The sequence below is a fragment of the Microcaecilia unicolor genome, chromosome 4 (assembly GCF_901765095.1).
Source record: "Microcaecilia unicolor chromosome 4, aMicUni1.1, whole genome shotgun sequence".
Taxonomy (NCBI): Eukaryota; Metazoa; Chordata; class Amphibia; order Gymnophiona; family Siphonopidae; genus Microcaecilia; species Microcaecilia unicolor.
This window is the reverse complement of record NC_044034.1, coordinates 231,295,193-231,307,987: the sequence shown is the minus strand read 5'-3', so window position 1 is coordinate 231,307,987 and position 12,795 is coordinate 231,295,193. Positions and strand designations below refer to the sequence as shown.

The 12,795-nt window shown below is 46.4% G+C and overlaps 1 protein-coding gene across 1 annotated transcript in view; it reads right to left on the bottom strand.

Annotated features, from left to right (window-relative positions):
• The window catches only part of HERC2 (HECT and RLD domain containing E3 ubiquitin protein ligase 2), a 921,269-nt gene that overhangs the window by 762,906 nt on the left and 145,568 nt on the right, over positions 1–12,795 (bottom strand).

The window sequence follows — 12,795 nt, the reverse complement described above, 5'->3', positions numbered from 1 at the left end:
AAAGCAAAAAAAAACAAAAACAAAACCAGCAAGTAGGCTCTTCAACTGAACACTTTAATCAATGCTATAAAAGCATACATAGGTTTGTTTTATTTTTTTTCTCATAATTTCTTTATAAAGGAATTTGCAGCCCAAAAAATAAGGCAATAAAAAAAGACTGTGTCATCTTTTGCACTGTTACAAGGCTCTCATACCCTAGAGATGCATCTTGAAAAAATATAGTAACATATAGAACATAGCAAATGATGGCAGATAAAGACCTGAATTGTCCATCCAGTGAGCCCAACGAGGTAAACTCATTTTACATGATATGCGATACTTTATATGTATACCTGAGTTTGATTTGTCCTTGCCATTCTCAGGGCACAGACCGTAGAAGTCTGCCTATCACTGTTCTTGTACTAAAGTTCTAAAGCTAACATCGAAGCCCCTTAAAAATGACTTAAGGATACCAAAAACTTTGAGGTATTAATAAAACTCAGAGATTTGATGTAGTGAAATGGGAAAGTAGCAACCACAAGACATTTTATGCACATGCCAAACAACAAGTTCCTACACTCTGGCAGCTTAAAAAAAAAGGCATGAAATGTGAATAAAATTAGAGTAAGTGGAGGATCAACCACTAACTCCAAATAATAGCGTATTACTTTGCAGTTTTACTTCCAGTTATATACACTGCAATTTTTAGCCTCTCACAATGAGATCCAAATTGCTTGAAAAAGCTTTGTAATCCTGAGTTTAGACCCAGAGGTGGCTAGAACAACATTTATCTTCAATTGTCAGGCCATTGTTAATATGTGTTCAAGCTTGAGAATATCCACTGAAATAGTGGTGGGCCAAGCTGCACAGCTTGAAACAGCTGAAAGCACTGACTAGGCCTAATAACCTGTTGATGGCCTTTATAGCAGGGAGCCTGCAAAGCAGGGCTGCGTGGTGAGTCATAGTGAACCTGGTACAATTTTCAAATTGAGTGTAACACTTAAGGTGTAGAAATTAGAGATAAAAATGGTAAAAAGTGTGGTTCTTAAGAATGAAGGATGTTTTTGAAATATGGCTCCTGGTATCACAAGATATAAAACACAGATCTCTGTCATAAGATTGGAAAAGAGGAAGTGAAAGTGTAAAAGTTGAAATTATTAAGCAATCTGTGGGAGGAGGGGCAGGTGGGCACCTGACCGGAGGTCATGACTCATAGATTAAGCAATATTAGAGAAAAAAATTCCCTCTCCATAGACTTGTATGGGCACCAAATTCTATATAAACAGTGCTCTTCCAAGGATTCTTCGGAACTTTTCCCCAACACCTTGGAAGCAGCGAAGCTCTGTCCAGTTGTACCCAGCATCTGTCCGATGTCTGTACCTGACTGAAGTCCCTATTTGGGGGTAAGAATAAATGAGTAATTCTTTCACTAACTGGTTTCAGTCTTTATTTCAATCTATTTTCTCTCATTCACCTATTTCACTGAATACTACCCACATACACACAAATTAGATTCTCTCTCTCTCACATTAAATCTATGTACCATCTAGAACAGAGTTGAATATCCATGGTCCTCGAGGGCCACAACCCAGTTGGTTTCAAGATTTTCACAGTGAATTTGAATGAGATTGATTTACATGCACTGTTTTCATTGCATGCAAATAATCTCATGCACAATCACTGTGGAAATCTTGAAACCAACTGGTTTGCGGCCCTCGAGGACCATGGTTGCCCACCCCCATACATATGTTTGAATGAAATAATTTGTTCGTCTCATAACAGCTAGGAGAGTGAAACTTGCTTTACTGAATGCAAGATCAGTGTACGCTAAAACATTTCCCATTTTTGGAACAAAAATTAGGTAACTGCTATATAACTAAATCCTGGTTAGCATGTTCTGATATTGCAGGGGTGGGCAACCATGGTTCTTGAGGGCCACGTTAGTATTTCTTCCTGAAGCAGCAAGCTCTAGAGAAATAAGGCGCTCTTGTAGAAGATTTTGGCTTAAGTACAAAGCGGTTGGGATTTAACAGGAGAGAGTGGATGGCAACGCCATGGACAGTGAAGAACGAGAACGAGGACTGTGGCTCTTTGTGGATAAGTACTGTTCATTATACCACTCGGGGGTTTGTTGGACAACAGCCCCAATTTACTTTTCTATGTGTTTTTGGCTTAACAGTGTAACCTTTTTTGGTTTAAAGGGTTTTCTTTAGTAGATTGCAGGCTAATTATATTGAGCACTTTTATCACAGTTTTCCGCATTTGAAAAGGAGGGGGAATATTTTAGGAATGAATGGTTTTTCTCTACAACTAGATTTTTTTTGCATTGGTTCGTTTTTTTTTTCCCCTCTCGTTTTGAGTGATCTGAGACCAATAATAAAATCTTGCTCTGACTATAGTTGAGACGCACTTGGTAAAGGTGCAAATATTCTTTAAGGAATTGTCTCACTAGGAAGCTTTGAGGTCTCATTTATTAAAGTATTACATGCTATGCTGTATTGTGAGGCAAACGGCTCAATAGTAAACTGGGTTTGAATTATTAGTCCAAATTAATTACCAGTTTTCCCTTGTGATTTTTTGAAGCATAATACTAATGAAATATCTAATAAGCACATAATTAGAACATTCAAATAACACTGCTATGATACTAATGCTTTTCTAAAATACAGCTTACCATATAGCTGAAGGCCAAATACAGATAAATAGATGGCGACAAGATCGGTGCTGCACAGTCATTTGGGATAAACAGATGGGTGGCTATACTGAAGGCAAGTTCTTTATACAGTTAAACAAGATATAACAAATTTACCTAAGTCAGATTAAGAATGAGCCAAAGCACCTGCAGCCATGTAGAGACAGTGTCTAAGCACGACTGAATCAGAGAGAGATTTGGCGACTGGGGATCAAGCAAATGACACTAGCAAAATGTTATCAGCATAAAAATATGCTGAAAGGGAGTGATTTTTGGATAAGGGTAGCAGGCAGACTAAGAAAGATACCAAAAGTAAAGGTGCAAGAACGGAGCCCTGAGGGACCCCTGGAAGAAAATGAAATAGGATCAGAAGATGAAGACGCAAGAGAAACAGTAAAAGTATGGTATGTGTCAAATGAGGTGAACCAATCTAAGACAGTCCCTCCAAGTCTTGCAAGAAGTTAGGTTTATGTTTATTCTACACTTGACATACCACCTTTCTGAAAATACGGTCAAAGCAGTTCATGTATTCTATTATTGAAGGTACTTTCTCTTCCAAATGAGTTCACAATCTATTATTTGTACCTGGGGCAACGAAGATGAAGTGGGAATTGAACCCAGTTCCCTAGGATCTCAACCCACCGCACTAACCATTAGTTGCCTCCTTTCCGGTTTTTCATGTCGGTTTAGGACTCTGAGCGGTGTCGCTGACTGTAGTTCTCTGGGTTTGGTGGCACAGGGGCTAGTCCCTTGTTCTGCCTCTGTTCTGGAGTCTGGCACCGACAAAGTCTTTGGAGGCTGCTTCTGATTTTGCAATTCCCCCCCAACTAAGGGACTGCTTTGGTACATCCCACTCGTCTCTGGATTGATCTGTAGGACGCTATGGAAGGTAAAATTAGTCCTTACCTGATAATTTTCTTTCCATTAGTCCCAACAGATCAATCCAGAGGCCCGCCCTTCAAAGATTTTGGATTTGTAGGTTCCTTATAATAAAATGGCAAGTTTTGGACTGCAGTTTTCATTTTGGACGTTTCCCTCCCGCAGAAGCGGTGGAGGAAGAGCCTCCATGGGCTTTATAGAGGCAGGAGTGGATTTCCTTTTGGATTTATTCATTTGCTTTGGTATCAACAATACTGAGGCTAAGATGGATGCACAGGTCCACATATAGTAAGACTCTGAAGTTCTCTCTATCGCCTCCTGCTGGTAGGCGGACTTAACACTATGTTATCTGTATAGTTACCGGATCGGCAACTGCCTTTACGGTTTGATGTTAGCCACATTGAGCCTGCAAATTGGTGGGAAAATGTGGGATACAAATGTGTTAAATAAATAAATAAATAAAATTAGGCTACTCCTCCATTCCAACTATATTGAAAGCGGCTGTGAGATCCAAAGAAACCACTAGTGCAACATCCCCCTTATTGAAATTGGAATGTATTTTGCAAGAAGGGAGGCCATGATCATCTCAGTGCTGTGGCCACAACTAAATCTGGACTGGAAAGGGTGGAGTACATTAGACATCTCTACATGTTAAGTTATGTAAAAACTACTTTCTTCTCCAAACCACTCTGAGAAAAGCTGCATTGGCTCCCAATCAAAGAATGGATCATCTTCAAAATCTGACCCTGATCCACAAAATTATCTACAGCATAGTTCCAGGATACATGACAGACCTCATAGACCTACCAACCAGGAACAGAACTGGATCATCAAGAACATACCTAAACCTACATTACCCAAATTGCAAAGGACTCAAACACAAAACAACTTACGCATCTAACTTCTCCTACATAAGCGCACATCTATGGAATGCACTCCCAAAAACTGTGAAAACAATCCATGATCACCTAAACTTCAGGAAATCACTAACAACTAACCTCTTCAAAAAGGCTTACCCCACCGATCCAACCTAACCCCCCACACCAGGCAACACAGCAATACCAATGATCGTACTGGACAATCTACAATGTTCACTCCCTCCCTCCCCATTAGACCACAACATAACCTTGTATTTGTTTCTCAACCAGACTTGGCGAACGCCTTTACGGTACTATGTAAGCCACATTGAGCCTGCAAATAGGGAAAATGTGGGGTACAAATGTAACAAATAAATAAATTTGGAAAGAAAGAGAAGGTTAGATACTGGCCTGTAGTTTGGAAGTGTAAAAGTCTCTAGGGAGGGCTTCAAAATGGGACAAATCACAGCTATTTCCAAACCACTGGAACCAAACCTGTGGTGAGGCTAATAAAAACCATAATAAAAGAAAGAGCAAGAAGACCATGTTTATTTATTGATCAGGAGCCGCGGGGAAAAATAGGATCAAAAGGGCTCGTATTCTGTCAGGAGGAAAATGCAAGTTTGGTAAAGACAGTTGATACAGAATAAAACTGACTTCTTCTGTTACTGGAAATTTGGCTAACAACTGGGCTTTTCAGAGGCCTCTCTCTTGGTATCCAAGGCCTTCACCTTTGGCCTTATCTATTTTTCTTATCTGACATATCCTATTTCCACTGTATAGCACTGAATCCCCCTTCAACAGCCAAGGAGTCTTCACCTCCCTTTTACCTGGCCAGGTTCTGTGTGTGAGTATATGTTCTAATTGGCTATCCAAGCCAGGTCCTGCCCTACTTGGGTAGAACAAGAGTATAATTGTAGCTATGCACTGGTATTGTTCAGAGGAGTCTTTTTTTAGGAGCTTTTTCTTTATGCTCTGTTGCCCCCCTCCTCGTGCATGGGATGCTAGAGGCCTACCTGTAATGTAACCAGAAGCAATGTAGCTGTATACTCTATTCACTCTGGCATCATATTAAAGGTATTTATCATATCTACTTTCTGGGTGATTGTGTGTTTATCTGTAGTTTATGCAAATTTCTTATCTGACAAAAACAAAAGAACCCAGAGGGTTCCTCCGATCCCATCCCCACCAACCTACTTAACACCATCTCCCATACTGTAACCCCCTCCATCTGTCACATCCTTAACCTTTCTCTCTCCACTGCAACTGTCCCTGACACATTCAAGCACGCCGTAGTCACACCTCTCCTAAAAACCATCACTTGACCTACCTGCCCCTCCAACTACGCCCCATCTCTCTCCTCCCCTTCCTCTCCAAAATACTGAACGCACAGTTCACAGTCACTGCCTTGATTTTCTCTCCTCTCATGCCATCCTAGATCCACTTCAATCCGGCTTTCGCCCTCTACACTCGACAGAGACAGCACTCTCTAAAGTCTGCAACGACCTGCTCCTTGCCAAATCAGAGGCCACTATTCCATCTTCATCCTCCTCGATCTATCCGCTGCGTTTGACACTGTCAATCATGATCTACTTCTTGCCCACATTGTCCTCTTTTGGGTTCCAGGGCTCTGTACTCTCCTGGTTCTCCTCTTATCTCTCCCACCGCACCTTCAGAGTACACTCTCTTGGATCTTCCTCCACCCCCATCCCTGTTGGTGTTCCCCAGGGATCTGTCCTTTGACCCCTTCTCTTCTCAATCTACACCTCTTCCCTGGGCTCCCTGATCTCATCTCATGGTTTTCAGTATCATCTTTATGCTGATGACACCCAGCTATATCTCTCCACATCAGACATCACCGCGGAGACCCAGGCCAAGGTATCGGCCTGCTTATCCGACATTGCTGCCTGGATGTCCAACCGCCACCTGAAGCTGAACATGTCCAAAAACGAGCTCCTCGTCTTTCCACCTAAACCCACCTCTCCTCTTCCTCCACTCTCCACTTCAGTTGATAATACCCTCATCCTCCCCGTCCCATCTGCCCGCAACCTCGGAGTCATCTTCGACTCCTCCCTCTCCTTCTCCTGCGCATATCCAACAGACTGCCAAGACCTGTCGCTTCTTCCTCTTCAACATCAGCAAAATTCGCCCTTTCCTATCTGAGCACACCACACGAACTCTCGTCCACACTCTCATTACCTCTCGCCTTGACTACTGCAACTTACTCCTCACCGGCCTCCCACTTAGCCATCTATCCCCCCTTCAATCCGTTCAGAACGCTGCCGCACATCTTATATTCCACCAGACCCAATATACTCACATCACCCCTCTCCTCAAGTCACTTCACTGGTTTCCGATCAGATACCGCATACAATTCAAGACTCTCCTCCTTACCTACAAATGCCACCCGGTCTGCGGCTCCTCACTACCTCTCCTCCCTCATCTCCCCCTATGTTCCCGCCCGTAACCTCCGCTCACAGGACAAATCCCTCCTTTCAGTTCCTTTCTCCACCACTGCCAACTCCAGGCTCCGCTCATTCTGCCTTGCCTCACCCATTGCCTGGAACAATCTTCCTCAACCCCTACGCCAAGCCCCCTCCCTACCCATTTTCAAATCTCTGCTTAAAACTCACCTCTTCAATGCTGCTTTCGGCACCTAACCTTTTGTGCAATACAGTATTCCCTATCAGACGGACTCTATACTTGTTTTTAGTTTGTACACCTGTCTTTTAGATTGTAAGCTCCTTGAGCAGGGACTGTCCTTCCATGTTAAATTGTACAGCGCTGCGTAACCCTAGTAGCGCTTTAGAAATGTCAAGTAGTAGTAGTAGTAGGTATCAGCAGAATTGGTGTTCTAAATCAACAGTCAAGGATGGGAGATTAAAGTCAGTCCAAAGTGGAAGATACAACAGTATCACTGTTTCCAAAAAGAGAGGCATCTGAAACAGAGGAAGTCGTATGGACAACAGATGAACAAAATATAGATGTGAGCTGAGAAATAAGAGTTCTGTAGTACCACCGATGAAGGTCTTTAAGTTGTTCTCGGAAGGAGTCATGAAAGTCTTTAGAGAAAGTCACAGCAGCAGAAGATTTAAAATGGTGCCAAGTATGTTCTGCTCTATACATCTGTTTCAGGAGTTAAGGCCTTGATTCCAGGGCTTCCAACTGGGGCACACAGTATGAGTAGAAGAACTAATGGACTCCTGAACTGTAGATTAGAGGATAACATTCCAAAGGGGGGGGGGGGGCTGTTCGGCAAGAGGAGAAATCAGAAGGAAAAAGGGAGCAGAAAGGTTGTGAAGATTGAGGATCTATAGGCTGAAAATTCCTAGAGACGTAAGGAGCAGGAGGAAAGGGGAGAGAGAGATTAGGAAGGGACACAGAGAAAGCAATAAGTGAATGATCCAACAAACAGATAGGGAAGAGAAATGCGAGATCAAAATAGGGTCTTGTATACCTGGTAAGACCCATCAAGAGTGTGACCGGCAGAATGGGTGGGGAAAGAAATATGTCGCTAAAGGTCCAAGTCATCAATGAAAGAAGCAACATAACTGTCTTGAAGATGACAGAATTATCCATATGAAAGTTAAAGTTACCTAGTATTAAGAGATTATGGAACCTAATTACCGCATCATTTAAGGACTGGAAGAAAATGTATAATAATAAAGTATTCTCCAGGGAAGGGGATAGGTATAGTAAAGCATATGAAAAGGAGGGGAACACTGGATCCAGAAAAGCAATGATTCTGGATAGGTTAAAGATCAGGACGAAAGTTCAGTAACAGGTAAAGAGGAAGGCACCAGCATTCTGCTGATTGAGATCCGTATAACCAGGAGGAAGACATTAGGACAAAAGTGGTTCTTAGCCATGTTTCGGTGACACAAAATAGGGCAGGGAAGTTCAAAGCAAAGGCATCATGAACTAAAAAGGTTTTTGAGCTAATGACCTGCATTTAAGGAGTACAAAGGAAAGCGCTGGTGAGTTTAAAGCACTGGTAAGGGACCAGTATGGTCTACAGCTTCTAAGGACCCAAGGCCTGACAGCGGATGGTGCCAAATGTGGCCAAAATAGTTGGCTCACAAGAATGAGCCTGTATTGTATAAAGCGAATGCTACATACCTGTAGAAGGTATTCTCCGAGGACAGCAGGCTGATTGTTCTCACTGATGGGTGACGTCCTCGGCAGCCCCTCCAATCGGAATCTTCCTAGCAAAGTCCTTTGCTAGCTCTGACGCGCCCGCGCGCACCGCGCATGCGCGGCCGTCTTCCCGCCCGAAACCGGCTCGAGCCGGCCAGTCCAGTATGTAGCAAGACAATACACTTCAAGGGAAGACACAACTCCAACGGGGAGGCGGGCGGGTTAGTGAGAACAATCAGCCTGCTGTCCTCCGAGAATACCTTCTACAGGTATGTAGCATTCGCTTTCTCCGAGGACAAGCAGGCTGCTTGTTCTCACTGATGGGGTATCCCTAGCCCCCAGGCTCACTCAAAACAACAACCATGGTCAATTGGGCCTCGCAACGGCGAGGACATAACTGAGATTGACCTAAAAAATTTACCAACTAACTGAGAGTGCAGCCTGGAACAGAACAAACAGGGCCCTCGGGGGGTGGAGTTGGATCCTAAAGCCCAAACAGGTTCTGAAGAACTGACTGCCCGAACCCACTGTCGCGTCGGGTATCCTGCTGCAGGCAGTAATGAGATGTGAATGTGTGGACAGATGACCACGTCGCAGCTTTGCAAATTTCTTCAATGGAGGCTGACTTCAAGTGGGCTACCGACGCTGCCATGGCTCTAACATTATGAGCCGTGACATGACCCTCAAGAGCCAGCCCCGCCTGGGCGTAAGTGAAGGAAATGCAATCTGCTAGCCAATTGGATATGGTGCGTTTCCCCACAGCCACTCCCCTCCTATTGGGATCAAAAGAAACAAACAATTGGGCGGACTGTCTGTGGGGCTGTGTCCGCTCCAGGTAGAAGGCCAATGCTCTCTTGCAGTCCAATGTGTGCAGCTGACGTTCAGCAGGGCAGGAATGAGGACGGGGAAAGAATGTTGGCAAGACAATTGACTGGTTCAGATGGAACTCCGACACGACCTTTGGCAAGAACTTAGGGGTGAGTGCGGAGGACTACTCTGTTATGATGAAATTTAGTGTAAGGGGCCTGGGCTACCAGGGCCTGAAGCTCACTGACTCTACGAGCTGAAGTAACTGCCACCAAGAAAATGACCTTCCAGGTCAAGTACTTCAGATGGCAGGAATTCAGTGGCTCAAAAGGAGGTTTCATCAGCTGGGTGAGAACGACATTGAGATCCCATGACACTGTAGGAGGCTTGACAGGGGGCTTTGACAAAAGCAAACCTCTCATGAAGCGAACAACTAAAGGCTGTCCTGAGATCGGCTTACCTTCCACATGGTAATGGTATGCACTGATTGCGCTAAGGTGAACTCTTACAGAGTTGGTCTTTAGACCAGACTCAGACAAGTGCAGAAGGTATTCAAGCAGGGTCTGTGTAGGACAAGAGCGAGGAGCTAGGGCCTTGCTGTCACACCAGACGACAAACCTCCTCCACAGAAAGAAGTAACTCCTCTTAGTGGAATCTTTCCTGGAAGCAAGCAAGACGCGGGAGACACCCTCTGACAGACCCAAAGAGGCAAAGTCTACGCCCTCAACATCCAGGCCGTGAGAGCCAGGGACCGGAGGCTGGGATGCAGAAGAGCCCCTTCGTCCTGCATGATGAGGGTCGGAAAACACTCCAATCTCCACGGTTCTTCGGAGGATAACTCCAGAAGAAGAGGGAACCAGATCTGACGCGGCCAAAAAGGAGCAATCAGAATCATGGTGCCTCGGTCTTGCTTGAGTTTCAACAAAGTCTTTCCCACCAGAGGAATGGGAGGATAAGCATACAGCAGGCCCTCCCCCCAATCCAGGAGGAAGGCATCCGATGCTAGTCTGCCGGGGGCCTGAAGCCTGGAACAGAACTGAGGGACTTTGTGGTTCACTCGAGATGCGAAGAGATCCACCAAGGGGGTGCCCCACGCTTGGAAGATCTGGCGCACCACTCTGGAGTTGAGCGACCACTCGTGCGGTTGCATAATCCGGCTCAGTCTGTCGGCCAGACTGTTGTTTACGCCTGCCAGATATGTGGCTTGGAGAACCATGCCGAGACGGCGAGCCCAAAGCCACATGCTGACGGCTTCCTGACACAGGGGGCGAGATCCGGTGCCCCCCTGCTTGTTGACATAGTACATGGCAACCTGATTGTCTGTCTGAATTTGGATAATTTGATGGGACAGCCGATCTCTGAAAGCCTTCAGAGCGTTCCAGATCGCTCGCAACTCCAGGAGATTGATCTGTAGACCGCGTTCCTGGAGGGACCAGCTTCCTTGGGTGTGAAGCCCATCGACATGAGCTCCCCATCCCAGGAGAGACGCATCCGTTGTCAGCACTTTTTGTGGCTGAGGAATTTGGAAAGGACGTCCCAGAGTCAAATTGGACCAGATTGTCCACCAATACAGGGATTCGAGAAAACTCGTGGACAGGTGGATCACGTCTTCTAGACCCCCAGCAGCCTGATACCACTGGGAGGCTAGGGTCCATTGAGCAGATCTCATGTGAAGACGGGCCATGGGAGTCACATGAACTGTGGAGGCCATGTGGCCCAGCAATCTCAACATCTGCCGAGCTGTGATCTGCTGGGACGCTCGCACCCGCGAGACGAGGGACAACAAGTTGTTGGCTCTCGCCTCTGGGAGATAGGCACGAGCCGTCCGAGAATCCAGCAGAGCTCCTATGAATTCGAGTTTCTGCACTGGTAGAAGATGGGACTTTGGGTAATTTATCACAAACCCCAGTAGCTCCAGGAGGCGAATAGTCATCTGCATGGACTGCAGGGCTCCTGCCTCGGATGTGTTCTTCACCAGCCAATCGTCGAGATATGGGAACACGTGCACCCCCAGCCTGCGAAGCGCCGCTGCTACCACAGCTAGGCACTTTGTGAACACCCTGGGCGCAGAGGCGAGCCCAAAGGGTAGCACACAGTACTGGAAGTGGCGTGTGCCCAACTGAAATCGCAGATACTGCCTGTGAGCTGGAAGTATCGGGATGTGTGTGTAGGCATCCTTCAAGTCCAGAGAGCATAGCCAATCGTTTTGTTGAATCATGGGGAGAAGGGTGCCCAGGGAAAGCATCCTGAACTTTTCTTTTACGAGATATTTGTTCAGGGCCCTTAGGTCTAGGATGGGACGCATCCCCCCTGTTTTCTTTTCCACAAGGAAGTACCTGGAATAGAATCCCAGCCCTTCTTGCCCGGATGGCACGGGCTCGACCGCATTGGCGCTGAGAAGAGCGGAGAGTTCCTCTGCAAGTACCTGCTTGTGCTGGAAGCTGTAACACTGAGCTCCCGGTGGACAATTTGGAGGTTTTGAGGCCAAATTGAGGGTGTATCCTTGCCGGACTATTTGCAGAACCCACTGATCGGAGGTCATGAGAGGCCACCTTTGGTGAAAAGCTTTCAACCTCCCTCCGACTGGCAGGTCGCCCGACACTGACACTTGGATGTCGGCTATGCTCTGCTGGAGCCAGTCAAAAGCTCGCCCCTTGCTTCTGCTGGGGAGCCGCGGGGCCTTGCTGAGGCGCACGCTGCTGACGAGAGCGAGCGCGCTGGGGCTTAGCCTGGGCCGCAGGCTGTCGGGAAGGAGGATTGTACCTACGCTTACCAGAAGTATAGGGAACAGTCTTCCTTCCCCCGAAAAATCGTCTACCTGTAGAGGTAGAAGCTGAAGGCTGCCGGCAGGAGAACTTGTCGAATGCGGTGTCCCGCTGGTGGAGAGACTCTATCACCTGCTCGACTTTTTCTCCAAAAATGTTGTCCGCACGGCAAGGCGATGTCCGCAATCCGCTGCTGGAGTCTATTCTCCAGGTCGGCGGCACGCAGCCATGAGAGCCTGCGCATCACCACACCTTGAGCAGCGGCCCTGGACGCAACATCAAAAGTGTCATAAACTCCTCTGGCCAGGAATTTTCTGCACGCCTTCAGCTGCCTGACCACCTCCTGAAAAGGCTTGGCTTGCTCAGGGGGAAGAGCATCAACCAAGCCCGCCAACTGTCGCACATTATTCCGCATGTGTATGCTCGTGTAGAGCTGGTAAGACTGAATTTTGGCCACGAGCATAGAGGAATGGTAGGCCTTCCTCCCAAAGGAGTCTAAGGTTCTAGAGTCTTTGCCCGGGGGCGCCAAAGCATGCTCTCTAGAACTCTTAGCCTTCTTTAGGGCCAGATCCACAACTCCAGAGTCGTGAGGCAACTGGGTGCGCATCAGCTCTGGGTCCCCATGGATCCGGTACTGGGACTCGATCTTCTTGGGGATGTGGGGATTACTTAGTGGCTT